Genomic DNA, 14,038 nt, shown 5'->3' on the forward strand with positions numbered 1-14,038 from the left:
ACCACTTTCTTTGTTCATCCATAAGAAACAACTCCTCATCCCTGAAAGTTTGATCATGAGATTGCAGCCATTCAGTCACATGTTCAGGCTCCACTTCCCATTCTAGTGCTCTTGCTGTTTTTCTGCACACCTGCAGTTCCTTCCTCCATTGAAGTCCGGAGACCCTCCAAGTCATCCATGAGGGTGGGAATCAGCTTCTCCCAAACTCCTGCCCATGTTGATATCATGACCTCTTCCCATGAATACAAGTGTTCTTAATGGCATCTAGAACAGTGAATCCTTCCCAGAAGGTTTTTAATTTACTTTGCTACCAGGTCCATCAGAAAAATCACTATGGCAGCTATGGCCTTAGCAATTGTATTTCTTAAATGATAAGACTCAAGGAGTTGAAATTATTCCTTGATCCATGGGCTGCATAATGGATGCTGTGTTAACAGACATGAGAATATTAATCTCATTGTCTATCTCCATCAGAGCTCTTCAGTGACCAGGTGCATTGTCACTGAGCAGCAATGTTTTGAAAAGACTTTTTTTTCTAAGTGGGAGGTCTCAACAGTGGACTTAAAATATTCTGTAAACCGTGTTGTAAACAGACATGCTATCATCCAGGCTTTGTTGTTCCGTTTATAGAGCACAGGCAGAGTAGATTTCTAATTCTTAACGGCTCTAGGATTTTCAGAATGGTCAATGAGCACTGGCTTCAACTTCAACCAGCAGCACTAACCCCTAACAAGAGAGTCAACTTGTCTTTTGAAGCTTTATAGCCAGGCATTGGGTTCTCCTCTCTAGCTATAGAGTTGTAGATGGCATCTTCTAACAGAAAGTTGTCTGTCATACATTGAAGCTATCACCACCTTCGTTATCTTTGCTAGGTTTTCTGGATACTTTGCTGCAGCTTCATCATCAGCAGTTGTTGCTTCACCTTGCACTTTGGTGTTCGGGAGATCGGTTCTTTCCTTAAACCTCATGAACTTATCTCTGTTAGCTTCAAACTTTTCTTCTATAGCTTCCTCGTCTCTCTCAGCCTTCACAGAACTGAAGAGAATTAAAGCTTTGCTCTGGATTCGGATTTGGCATAAGGGAATATTGCAGCTGGTTTGCTTTTCTGTCCAGACCACTAGAACTTTCTCCATATGGGTAATAAAGCTGTTTCATTTTCTTATCATTGGTGTGATCACTGGAGTAGCACTTTTAACTTCCTTCAAGAACTTTTCCTTTGCATTCATTACTTGGCTATTTTGTGCAAAGGCACAGCTTTCAAATATCTCAACTTTCAACATGCCTTCCCCACTAAGCTTAATCATTTGTAGCTTTTCATTTAAAGTGAGAGGCATGTGCCTCTTCCTTTCACTTGAACACTTAGAGGCTATTATAGGGTTATTAGTTGGCCTAATTTCAATATTGTTGTATCTCAGGAAATATGGAGACTCAAGGAGAGGGGAGAGCAACAGGGTAATGACTAGTCAGTGGAGCAGCCACAACACACACAGCATTTATATATTGTCTGCCATCTCATATGGCTGCAGTTTGTGGCACCCCAAAACAAACTGCAATAATAACATCAAAGATCACTGATCACAGTCACTATAACAAATAAAATAATAGCTAAAAAGTTTGAAATGTTGCAAGAATTTCCAAAATGTGACACAGAGGCACAAAGTGAGCAAATAGTGTTGGGAAATGGTGCCAACAGACTTGCTTGACACAGGGTTACTACACACCTTCAATTTGTTTAAAAAAAAAAAAAAAAAAGCTCTATTTGCAAAGCCTGCAAGAAAGGAAAGAGCAGTAAGATGAGGAAGCCTGTAATATAGCATCTAAGAGACAATATCAGAATTCTGGTAGCACTCTCAATAGTAACTAAAAAACGTACAAGAACAAATATGTTTGTGAGTCTCTGAAGAAGATCTCATTACAAATGCAAAATAGTTGCTTACCAAACTTAGAAATATTAATCTTATACACCATAATAGCAAATACTGAAATTTTCTAAATAGAAAATACAGGACAGGGACTGTGCCTTTGTACCATATACTTATTCTATTTCGCTTCATCCTCTCAATAACATGATGAAAGCAAGTGCAATTATCATCATCTGCATTTTACAGATAAACTTGTGGTACAGGGATGATAATAATTCTCCTCAAATCACTGATCTCAACTAGCAGAGCCAAGACTCAACCATCACTACCATTGCCACCAGCCATATGCACACACAAAAAAAATACCCAGTATAGCAGTTTAATTTCATTCTACAAATGTTCACTGAGTGGCAAGCATGTGTCAGGCACTGGGTTGGGGCTCTAACAGTAGCCAAGCCTGGCATGCTTCTGGGGCTATTATGAAGCTTACAGTTTAATTAAGTGGGAGGGTTGGAGATAATAAGTACATAAAGAGAGAAAAAAAAACAAGAAAATTCCAAATATGAATAAGTATTTATATATAAGGGAGTAATTCGAACAAAAAAGTAGCGTGAGTTGCTGGGGTTAAAGGGTGAAGGCAGGGAGCAAGAGGGATGTAGCTCTTGAGAGAGCTACAAGGGAAGGTGTCTTTAAGGAGGTAATGCTGAAAAGGAGCCAATGATGAAAAACACTGAGGGAAAAGGATTCCGGTTTGGAGAACCAATGAAACCTATAACAAGAAAGAATTCAGAATGTGGGAGGTCCAGGAAGGTGGCAAATGGCTAGAACACAGGCTTTGGTGAAGGTATAAACAACAAAACTCATTTTAACATGTACTGCCTCAGAATTATTAAGTATTAACATTCTCATTCTATAGGTCTTCAAAAATGGGAGAGGAGAACTCCACAATAAATGAATTTTCCACATTCATTATCCAAAAGTGAGAAATTTGTTGCACAATTAGAGGATTTTAAGGATCTGTACGGTCTTGAAACTATCAGCATTAGCTGATTGGACTAATTATAGTCAGATAATTTCTTACCTAGAGGAAAATTTTCTTTTTTAATACCCTATAGAAAAAAATGGTTTTCCTTATTCAGAGAGGTCCAACATGTCGTCTGTCTATAACTTTCTTGCAAGACCACTGTGAGAGATGGTATGATAGTTCCCAGTGACTCTCTGTCTTCCTCTGAGAGGATTATATCTTAGTCAACTGCCAGGTACCTTTCAGTGCCTCCTTATGGAAGGAAAACAGTTTCCCACCACAATGGATTTGATCAGGGACTTATGTGGATAATGGCATGTTTGAAAACCATTGCCTTTTTCTACCAGTGCTCATATTCTGTTCCCTCTGCCAGAGGAATGACATGTCCCAGTTAGGAGTCTCTCCTTCAGTCTTCATCCCAGAATGAAGAAGACATGTGTAACAGACTCAAAATTTGGAACAGTCTCATAGCTCAGTTACAGTTGACAAGTTTATGAAAAAGAAATAAGCCTTTATTATAGGCAAGCCACTAAGATCTTGTGGCTTGTACTACAGTGTAACTAGTGAAAGCTGATGAAAGTAAGCATTCAATGTTCAATTTGATTAAATATATAAAAATGTATTTATGTACGCATGCATAATATGTATGTACGTACATACACACACACTTAACTTTTTCAGAGTTAGTACCAAAGAACAAATTAGGGATCCCCCCCCCAATTCTGAAGGTTCTTATACCAAGAGTTTGCCATTTGCTTCTGATCACATGTAATAAGGTATTCATATCAATATTAAATAGAATTTCCATTCCTAAGGTTTTAATGTAAATGATTAACCTTTTTCATTTTAAAATAGAAACTGTATTTCTTGTACCAAAAAATTAAAGCCATGACTAAAAAATAATTACAAGAAAAATGAGCCTAAAAGTATTATGCTAAATGAAAGAGAACAGAGACAAAAGACCACATATTGCCTGATTTAATTTATATGAAATTTCCTGAAAAGGCAAATCTGTAGAGACTTGCCTTTAGAAAACAGTAGATTAGTGGTTGTCCATGACCAGGAGTAAAAATAGAGATTAACTGTAAATGATATGATGGATTGGCGGGGGGGGAGAGGGCATATAAAAATGGTCTAAAACTGGTTTATAGTGATAGTTGTACAATTCATTAAATTTAATTTAAAAAAAATCATTCACCTCTGAAGTTTAAAGTATATCAATTATATCTCACTGAAGTTAATTTGAAAACAATCACAAAGAGTATGTTATACCAAAGTATTTCTCAAAGTCAAACAAACATATACACACACATACACATATATATATACATATAGTATATATGTATGCAAATAATTATATATGTATGTGTATTATATAATTGTTTTGATTTTTAAAACTACTTGTTTAACCTATTATTTTATCATAAGTGCATTTTACTGATTTTATTATGTCCGTATTTGCTAATAAATTAGATTTCCTGGCTCTATCCTTTTTTATTAACACTGTAAGTAACAACATTGTGTTATCCAGCATGATTGGTATATGCAGTGCCAGAGTTAATAAAATATCCCATTTAAAACAGAAAATCCCTTAAGCATATAAGTTTTCACTTGGTTATCGAGAAAACTTTAACATACATTCCTAAAGTGGGTAACTGTAAAAGTTTATTTTAACTTCACAATTAGTCTTACAGCCTCTTATGTCCTCTTTGGAAAGTGTGGGATACAAATAAATACAAGAATAAAATAAATTTTGAACACTGCAGCCAAAAGCTATTGAATCTGGTTCTTTTTTTTTTATCACACTTGCCATTTGTAAAACTGTAATAGGTTATCAGTGAAGAGTTACCCTAGAATACCCTTTCAGAACCTCAAGGATGCAGAAATAAAACTCTACCTTTAAAACTCAATGACACAGGGAAACCTGGCTGGCTCAGCTGGCATAGCAAGAGACTCTTGATCTCAGGATCATGATTGAGCCCCATGTTGGGTGTAGAGATTTATTAAAAATGTACAAATAAAAACTTTAAAAAAAGAACTCAATAAAGTATACTTTTTAGAGTATATTACATTCAAATCTGGAGTCTTTTGACATCATTTTCCAAAATATTTTTAAGAATATTCCCATTGTCATGCATCAATAAATAAATACAGTTGACTGCATAAAAACCTTTCCTAAAGGTTCCCATGGACTTTTATCTTTTGGCTATATAACATCCAATCACCTTTCCTAATATATCATTGACTACAGTTTCTGCTAGTGACTATCCCTTTCTGCATCTGCTTTTCCAGCCTTCAAATGTCTAGATTGTAAGCTAGCTAATATTCACCATTTCATTCCTTTTCTGCCATACTTAGTTTCCACTGCTTGCAAGTGAGCTTCCTGATTGAGATAGGTGCTATTGGCTTTAAAAAATTTATTTTTCCAAGTAAAACAAGGTTCCTATATAATTCCCTTGGGTTTTTCATTTTGTTTTGTTTACTTTGTGTTTATTTCTTCTAATACAATCCAAACAGGATATTTTGTCCAGTAGTGACACTTAACATAGCTCTGTATCATCCAGCAATAATATTTACTCACCATTTATTAAGGCCAATTTGTTTTAATTTTATTTGGTTTAGTATCCTAATAGGAAAGACCAACATAATACAAACTGAATTTACTGAAAACAGATCATTGACAAATTACTGTAATAACTGGTCTATACACAGGGGGAAAAAAAGTCACAGGCTGTATCATTCATTAACATATTTATCCCTTAAATATTTAAAGTTCTTATTCCCCGACCATCAAGAAGTTTAATTTATTGGAGACAGACAAGCAATCAAGATTTTACAGATGAGAAATAAATACCTATTCATAAGACAATGTAGTATGATGAGATTCAAAACAGTATTATGGGAAGCACAGAGTGATAAAATTAATTCTAGCTGGAGAATGAAGAAACTCTTAGGTAAGAGGTAACTTTACAATAAGCCATAAAAAACAGAAAGGAACTTGCTTTGTTGACCCAACAATAATTACACAGAGGTAGAAAACTACGGAGCAAGCTCATGGAGTAGCAAGTGAACCAACCTCGATTAGCGTGTCTAGATCAGTACTATTTAAATTGTAAGGTGCAAACAAATCACTAGGGAATCCTGGTAATCTATAGATTGATTCATTTGGCCTGGAAAGTGGAGTCTGAGACTGCATTTCTAAGGAGCCCCCTGGTGATGTGATAGATTCGTGGACTCTTGAGTCCTTATGCAGGAGAGGACAGAGTCTGCAGGCAGGAGAGCCAGCGTGCAGCCTGATCAAGCACCTCGAATGGCAAAATGTGTGCTCTGGAAACATCAGCATGTTTGTGAGCATGTGGGATAGACTAGAGGCAGAAGATGAGAAGATTCAGACTTTATAAAACTATATGAACAGTTCCTCTGCTTGTAGCAGTGTGAACAGAAAGAAGATTCCAGAGATACAAAAAGATAAAACTGATGGGGACTTTTTAGATGTGTCAGGAACATGGAGAATGAATGAAAGGGATAAGTAGAAAGTAAGCATAAGTATTTTATCTGGGCTATTTCAGAACTGTCACATTATTAGCAGATAATTAAATGGGAAAAATAACCAATGTTGGAAGAGAAATATAAATCTGGGTAATGGCAGAACATAGTTTGATTTGGGAATTAGGTTGAAGAGAGGAGTAGGCTCATCTAATTAAGACTTTTCCACTGCTCTTGTAGTTAAATTTAGTAAGTTAAAATTCCACTTGTAATAGCCTCTTAATAGTGGAAAGGACAGTTTGATTGTCACACCCTCCTCTCCATTGGGACAGTCATTCAGCTTGTGCTGAAACTTTTTTAAGGACAGAATTCATGACCATGTTGAGAAATCCTTTCCCATTTTGGAAGCTTCAATTAGAAAATCCTTCCATTGGCGTGCCTCAGTGGCTCAGACAGATAAGCATCCAGCTTGGGCTCAGGTCATGATCCCATGGTTCCTGAGTTTGAGCCCTGTGTTGGGCTCTGTGCTGTCAGTGCATAGCCTGCTTGGAATTCTTTCTCCCCCCACTTTGCCCTCTCCCACTTGTGTGCTCTCTCTCTCAAAATAATAAAGAAACATTAAAAAAATAAAATTCTCCCATAAATGAATTGTCTCCTCATATTTTTGACCTAGCAGTTCTGGTTTCATCCTTCAAAACTACAAACATCTAACCAATGTAGAACACAACAACCCTTCATAAAGAATTAACCCAAGTCTTTCTAATCTAAGCTACTTTTTGTTCTTCCTCAGCCTTTCTTCATATGCCAAAACACATCATCAGTGAATCCCCTTTGTTTATTCTCCTTCACAATAGCACGGGTGTGGCAAGACTCTTGCTGGGGCAGCCTTCCCCACTGCTCATGCTACTAGAAGACAGTGTAGATGGACCCAAGCCCTCTTTCTGCTAAGCCCAGATAGATCTCAGGCTCAGTTTCAATACAGCATTCCAAAGAATCAATAATAGGGCGCTGGCATCTAGATAATCTCCCTCTGCCAATTTCTGATATACACATTGATTTCCCTTTAAAATACAGAGAATGGGATGAGACTTCAGAAGTGGCATAGACAATTCATACTACATATTACATCTAATACTCCATATGACCTTGAAAACATGGTGTCTAGATTCAATATCATGTCAGTTATGTAAAATGATCTTTCTTTCAGTCACGGAAAACCACTAGGAAGGTTTGTACCTAAAATGATCCCATACAAGGTCTCCCTAAACTTACTCTGGCATTTCTTTATTTATTTACATTCTATTGCTGACCATCTATGCTCACACATAAGGAGAACTTGAGGATTTTTTTTAATGTTTATTTATTTTTGAGGGGGGGAAGGGGCAGAGAGAGAGGGAGACACAGAATCTGAAGCAGGCTCTAGGCTCTGAGCTGTCAGCACAGAGCCCAATGTGGGGCTCAAACTCATGAGCAATGAGATCATGACCTGAGCTGCAGTTGGGCATTTAACTGACTGAAGCGCCCAGGCTCCCCATAACTTAAAGGTTGTTTTTTTTTTTAAACTCCTTTCTGCTTCACTCACCTTTCTTCCTCCTCTGGGAAGAACGTAAGAGTACTTAACTTATAAGAACGCGATGACGGTAAATGGTGGAACCTGGAGTGGTCGGGATATAAATGTCCCAGATCAGTCCTACTTTCTTTTGGTTTACAGGATCCTCTTTTTTTCAACCATCAAAATGGCTAAGACCCACTAAGGCAGGACTAGGATGTAGGCCAGGAAAGGAGAATACATGACCATCATGACTCCTGTAATCCTACATTCTAGATTTTTGGACAGTTGAGAATGTACACACACATACACACAAATATTCACATACATTCATAGATGCTTGGACGTTATAAGCATACACATAACCTATACATACAAATACATTCCTACATGCACACATTACACACATACGTATGCACCAAAGGAACTACTCATTCACTCCTTCATATTTCTGGAGTAACCATAAGTCAAGCCAGTAATGAAATAAGATTTGTTTAGGCTTCTGCTCAAACTGATAGTCACTAGCCATAGTCAGCAACTTCTATTTTTATTTTTAAAATTTTTTTAAATGTTTACTTATTTTTGAAAGAGAGAGAGAGACAGAGCATGAGTGGGGGAGGGGTAGAGAGAGAGAGGGTGACACAGAATCCAAAGCAGGCTCCAGGCTCTGAGCTGTCAGCACAGAGCCCATTGCAGGGCTCTAACTCACAGACTGTGAGATCGCGACCTGAGCCGAAGTCAGACAACCGACTGAGCCACCCCTAGGTGCCCTTCTATTTTTAATGACTTTTAATTTACTTTTACTTACAATTACAATTAAAAGGTCGGTTCCTTAGATGTACTAGGCACATTTCAAGTGCTTAAAAGCCACATGTGGCTAGCGGCTGCCACATTAGACAGGCAGATATAGAATATGCCCATTATTGCAGTTCTTTTTGGACAACAGAATCCTATGGTGCCTGTGCATAGCTGATGAAGAGTCAAGAGTGCTGACCAAAGGCAGAAACTATTCACAAATTCTTTACACATAGTAACTCATTTAATTCTCATGTTTATTATCAGCCCTCACTTTACAGATGACAAATCTGTGGCATTGGGAAGCTAGGTAATTTGCCCAAGGAAACAAAGTTATTAAGCAATGGAAGCAGGATTTCGACTACAGACATTTCTTGCCTATCACATCCAAAAAGCACAGTATCCCAGTGGACAAAGCACAGCCTGCACCGCCTTTTTGAATGTGGCCTTGGAGGCTGCACAGGATCACTTCCAGCACAGCTTAGTGACCAGGCAGTCACAATCCCACCCAGATTCAGGGAGAGGGGCAGAGATCCCACCTCTTGCGAGGAGGCGGCAGCTCACGTTACAGAAGAGCATATAGGACAGGAGACAGAGATGTGACTATCCTTTTCCATAGCTACTTGCCACATCTTTGTACTATGTCTTATGCTGGTTATTCTTTATTTTCACCCCCAATCTGCCAGCTCCCAGCATCTACTCTGTGCCTGGGAGGCAGCCCCAATGGATAACACAGCCTGAGCTGCTTGCCCAGGGACGGTCAGGAGCAGGAGATCCAAGAGCAGGAGGGAGGAGCTCAGGGAGTACACTGCCTATTTCTTCCTTGCTTTAGCACCACGTTTCTGTAGGGCCGCGCTTCTGGCTACATCTCTCCGTAAATAAGCTCCTGTGGAAGTGGCCCATTTTCTACAGGCCCAGTTCTCCCTGGATTTCAGCAACACTGTATCTATCCTCTTCCCATTAAACACTAGGTGCTAACGTTTTGTGGGTTGTTTTTTTGTTTGTTTGTTTGTTTGTTTTGTGTTTTTTGCCTTGACAAGTTTCGATCTACCTCAGTATCCCTAGTTTGTTCCTAACCCTGCCCCAAATTCTGTAAGTCGTTCTTGTGTCAAACATTCTTCATTTAAGTTGCTGGAGAGAATTTCGATTCTTATCAGGGCCGTGACTGAGACAGACACACAATAGGAACTAAACAGAGACAGTTCAGGGAACAAATATGAAGAATTAATAACCAAACTTCCAATATCTTCTTCTATGTGTCTGACAGAATTGTTGAATAGCATAATTATGTCCCTCTATCATTACGTTGGGATTGACAGAGATCCAATATACAGAGGAACTGGTTGTCTCAAAAACTACATTCTATTATTCTTTCAAAAAGAACCTTTTTCACAAAAATGAGTGATTCTTTCAAATGCATTGTTCAAATAAACATGCTCATTGTTGTATTTCTGATTTACCATAAAAACAATTTTCCATCCTTCTTTTAAAACCAGACCACCTCTCTCTTTTCAAAGTGTTTATGAACGAAATACTAAATAGTTCTATCACTCTCATAGCTTTGCTAAAGACTGATTAAGCCTACCTATACATTCCAGAGCTTCCTTTTTGCCCATTATATTACAAAAAGAATTTTTTTTTTTTTTTAGTTTTGGTGCACCAGCCTACAATCCGTGTCCCCTCAAAGATGACTAGTGGTGATGACAATAATTACATCTGTAAATTCCCTATTTATCTTAGATGATATAGATCTCATATTCTAGTCCTGAATAACTTTTAGAAAGACCAATAAACAAGATCTATCATTTACGGAGTACCAGATAAGCACCTGATGCTTCACTGTGACCTAGTTACCTTTGCTATGCTTCAGTTACTCCTTCTATACATAATATATATAATAAAAATAAAGGCTATATATTTTATTATTGTGTTATTTCTGAAAAAAATAACTGTTAAAAAATATAGAACTGGACTCTTTTCTCTAAATTTTTTGCAAGCTGCAACTCATTTTGGCCCAGCTCTAACACTATTCTTACACTATTATTATAATTTTTGTCCTTTTTCTGTTTTTGAATCATTCATCATGTTCCCCTGCCTTCCAACATCCTTCACATTCCCTATGGTCTCTTGAGATTTGGTATCATTTTCTCCTTGTTGGATTACTTTAAAACTCAGAACAATACTGTGTTTTGTTTTCCATCTCTCTTGATTTATATTGCCATTTAGAACTTCTGTCATATCTTCCACCTGGACTCCAAGATTGACAGCAAGAACTGAATCATGTATTTCTTTTTTCCAAATACTTAGCACAGTATCTTACACACACACACACACAAATATTTAACATGTATTTGTCATATACTTCCATTGCGGGAAGAAAAGAATTAATAATAAGCCAAAGACGCTATTCTTTAAAAAGCTTCTGGAGGGGAATGTGATATATATTCACAAATAATCTAAGGGAAATGAACGCTAAATATGAAAGTAGTGGATCTCAAAGTACAGAAGGGTAACAACAGTATACTTCAGAAGTAATTGCTGAAAGCACCCTAGGGTAAACTGGTCAGTGGAAGAGTTCTATGGAGGCGCAGGCTCTAAGAAGGGAGTGGTACAGACAACAGGCCAAATGGAGAGGACTTTCCCAAATCTGCTGTCTAACTAACTGGGGTTAACGGTTGTAAAATTCAACTTACTGAAATACAAGTAGGTAGCTAACTTAAAATTTTTTCAAGTATTGTTTTCAGTAACAAACATTGTATCTTTCTTTACCTTGATCTACGTGGCCAGTCAGTTTCTACAAAAGTGGTTCTTAACTTTTTCTAAGAGTTCAACACGGGTAGTTATACAATACCAAGAGGTAGGGTGGGTCCAGGTGTATGGAGCTGAAGCTTACATCCTTTTTAAAAAAATACAAACTTACAAAACAAAATTAGATAGAAACATAAATGTTTATCTAGAAAGAGAAAAGAAATCTCAACAGCTCTTTGGAAGCCTTGGGGATCTAGATTCCTTTCTTCTGAGATAGCTTTAGGCAATTTACCAGGCATACTAACTTAGAAATGTTTCTGGTTGCAACCTGTCATGCCCTTCCCACCAAGAACATCTACAGTTTTCAGTAACTCTCAACAGTTCCAGAGGCCTAAGCAAAGGAACATCTGAAGTTTAAATTCCAAATAGCTTCGCCTTAGATGTGCTTCTGACAAACGGGGCATTCTTAAGAGGGGGCTGGGAGACCTAGAATCTGGGGAAAGAGAAAGCACAGGAAAAAACAATCCTAGATGATTCTGATACACAGCTGCCCTACACCAATACGCCTAGACTAATAGTTTCTTAGAAGGCAATGCAAAGCACTGGCCAATTGTCCTCGATCTGAACATAAAGTATGTGTGGAATATAAAAAGGCAGTGTTAATATTTTTTTTACAAGTGACCATAAAATAATTCCACTGCTTTACGATTGAAACACATTGAAAGGTCAAATAACTTTCTCAAGAGCACAAAGCTGATACTGTCTGAACGTCTAGAATACAATCGTGCCTACCATTGCATTTAATCCTTAGGGGAGAAAGGAGTTTTGCATATTCCTCTCTGGGGCCAGAGTCTGCTTGTTCAATTTGGTAACTTGAGTTCACTCTCCCAGAATATAGCAGTGGTTAGGAATGCTGCTTTACCTCCTACCTCAAGGTAACATTTAACTACTGCACAGACTTTCTATGAATTAATACACTGTTGTCATCGCACGTCTTCTACCAGCAGCAACGTTAGGAAACTGGGTTGGCATTCTAACAGCCCTGCAAGAAAGGTATTTTTCTTTTCCTAAAAGAAATTATAACCACCGGTCTACAAAAGCCACAAGCCTACCACTAACCAGAGTCAATTTCCCTGCAACTACACTGCAAGTTAAGACGGCCCTTTGGTCCTAGATTTCCCCGGGGGAAAGGAAAAACGAAAGCGGCTGGCGGTGGGTTGGGTGCCTGTATCTGGCTTAAAAATGCTCAACTCCGCAACAGAGGAGCTTCCTGTGGGACACACGAACCGTTTTCTCCTGAAGACGGGATTCCCAGGCCACCTCTTCTCCCTGGGCTCGAGACTGACCTCGGGTGTCAATCACCCCGGCCTGAGACCCACAATCAGTAGCCCTAAATCAGGAATCATTTCTCTAGACTAGGGTGATCTCTCAGAGTTCGGGGCTGGTTGCGCCCGAAAAGAAGCTTCTAGGGAGGGGTACTTTTCGGGCCACTGCTTCCCGGGTTCGGACACTGTCCGGATGAGCTGTCCGCATCAGAGAAGAAAAGAGAAAAGGGGGGAAAAAAATCACAACTTTGCAGACTCCACAAAGCCAAGGCCGTGGGGACGGGAAGGTCAAAGTGCAGAGGAGGGAGCGGCTGCGGTTCGGGGCCCGGCCGGGAGGCAGCCCGGGGGAGGCCAGCTGCCGGCTGGGCTGGGCGGCCGGGGGAGACCCCACCCATCCGTAGCCCCGAGCCTCCGCCCGGACCCGGCGAGCTCGCGGGGCGGCCGCCGCACCACGGTGCCAACTCCTGGAGTTGACTTGGAACTTTCCCGGGACGCGCCGCCGCCGCCGCCCTCACCTTACTGAACACCTCCAGGTCGTCCTCGTCCTCGTCCAGNAGGGAATCCGCACGGAGGCTGGAAGGCAGCCGACCCATCCGGCCCAGAGAAAAAGCCCATACTGTATTTCCTGTATTTTAAATGGTTGTCTTCTTCTCGGTTGTGGTTTTTGGATTCTGGTGGGGGTTTTTTTGTTTTTGTTTTTGTTTTTGTTTTTGTTTTTGTTTTTCCTACTAAGGCTAATGCAAAAATAAAAGACCTGAAGAGCACCTCTATTTTTGTAATTGATTTTTGACCCAGTGACCGGACTGTGTGGTCATCTCGTTGTCAAGCCAGGGAAGTTGGATTTAAAAACTATTTTCAGTCACTTTCAAATGTGCCTTTACTTCTGCAAGTCTTCCTGAAGTTAATGAGCAGGAATGTTTCTAAGAGCTGAGGACAGCGAGCAGGACTGGACCTTGCCACCAAGAAATAATCTTCAATCTTTGTACTGCGAAGGCGACGCTATGATTATTTAGTTGTTCACTGCTGATTATTTTTTAAATCTAAGTTTCAAAAATAACGGAAAATTGAACAACAATTGATGTATCTTGGGACTATCTCCACGTTTTATTATTTACTCCCCTCAGTCCCAGCCAGCTCTTTTCTCCATGGCCCTGGAAAGAATGTCTAATGAGTTTGCAGATAGGCAGGGAGGAGGCTAAGTCAGACTTGACTCCTGGCAAAATATTTATCCCAATGTTTAGAATTTTTA

At 39.1% G+C, this 14,038-nt stretch overlaps 1 protein-coding gene across 1 annotated transcript in view; it reads right to left on the reverse strand.

Annotated features, from left to right (window-relative positions):
• The window catches only part of SNX7 (sorting nexin 7), a 101,094-nt gene extending 87,757 nt beyond the window's left edge, over positions 1–13,337 (reverse strand). Inside the window, exon 1 of the mRNA XM_077746099.1 lies at positions 13,305–13,337. The gene's annotated coding sequence lies outside the window, so the exon portion shown is untranslated. The remainder of the gene's footprint in view (positions 1–13,304) is intronic.
• Between the last annotated feature and the right edge of the window lie 701 nt (positions 13,338–14,038).

Source organism: Crocuta crocuta, unplaced genomic scaffold (assembly GCF_008692635.1).
Source record: "Crocuta crocuta isolate KB4526 unplaced genomic scaffold, BGI_CrCroc_1.0 scaffold48, whole genome shotgun sequence".
Taxonomy (NCBI): domain Eukaryota; kingdom Metazoa; phylum Chordata; class Mammalia; order Carnivora; family Hyaenidae; genus Crocuta; species Crocuta crocuta.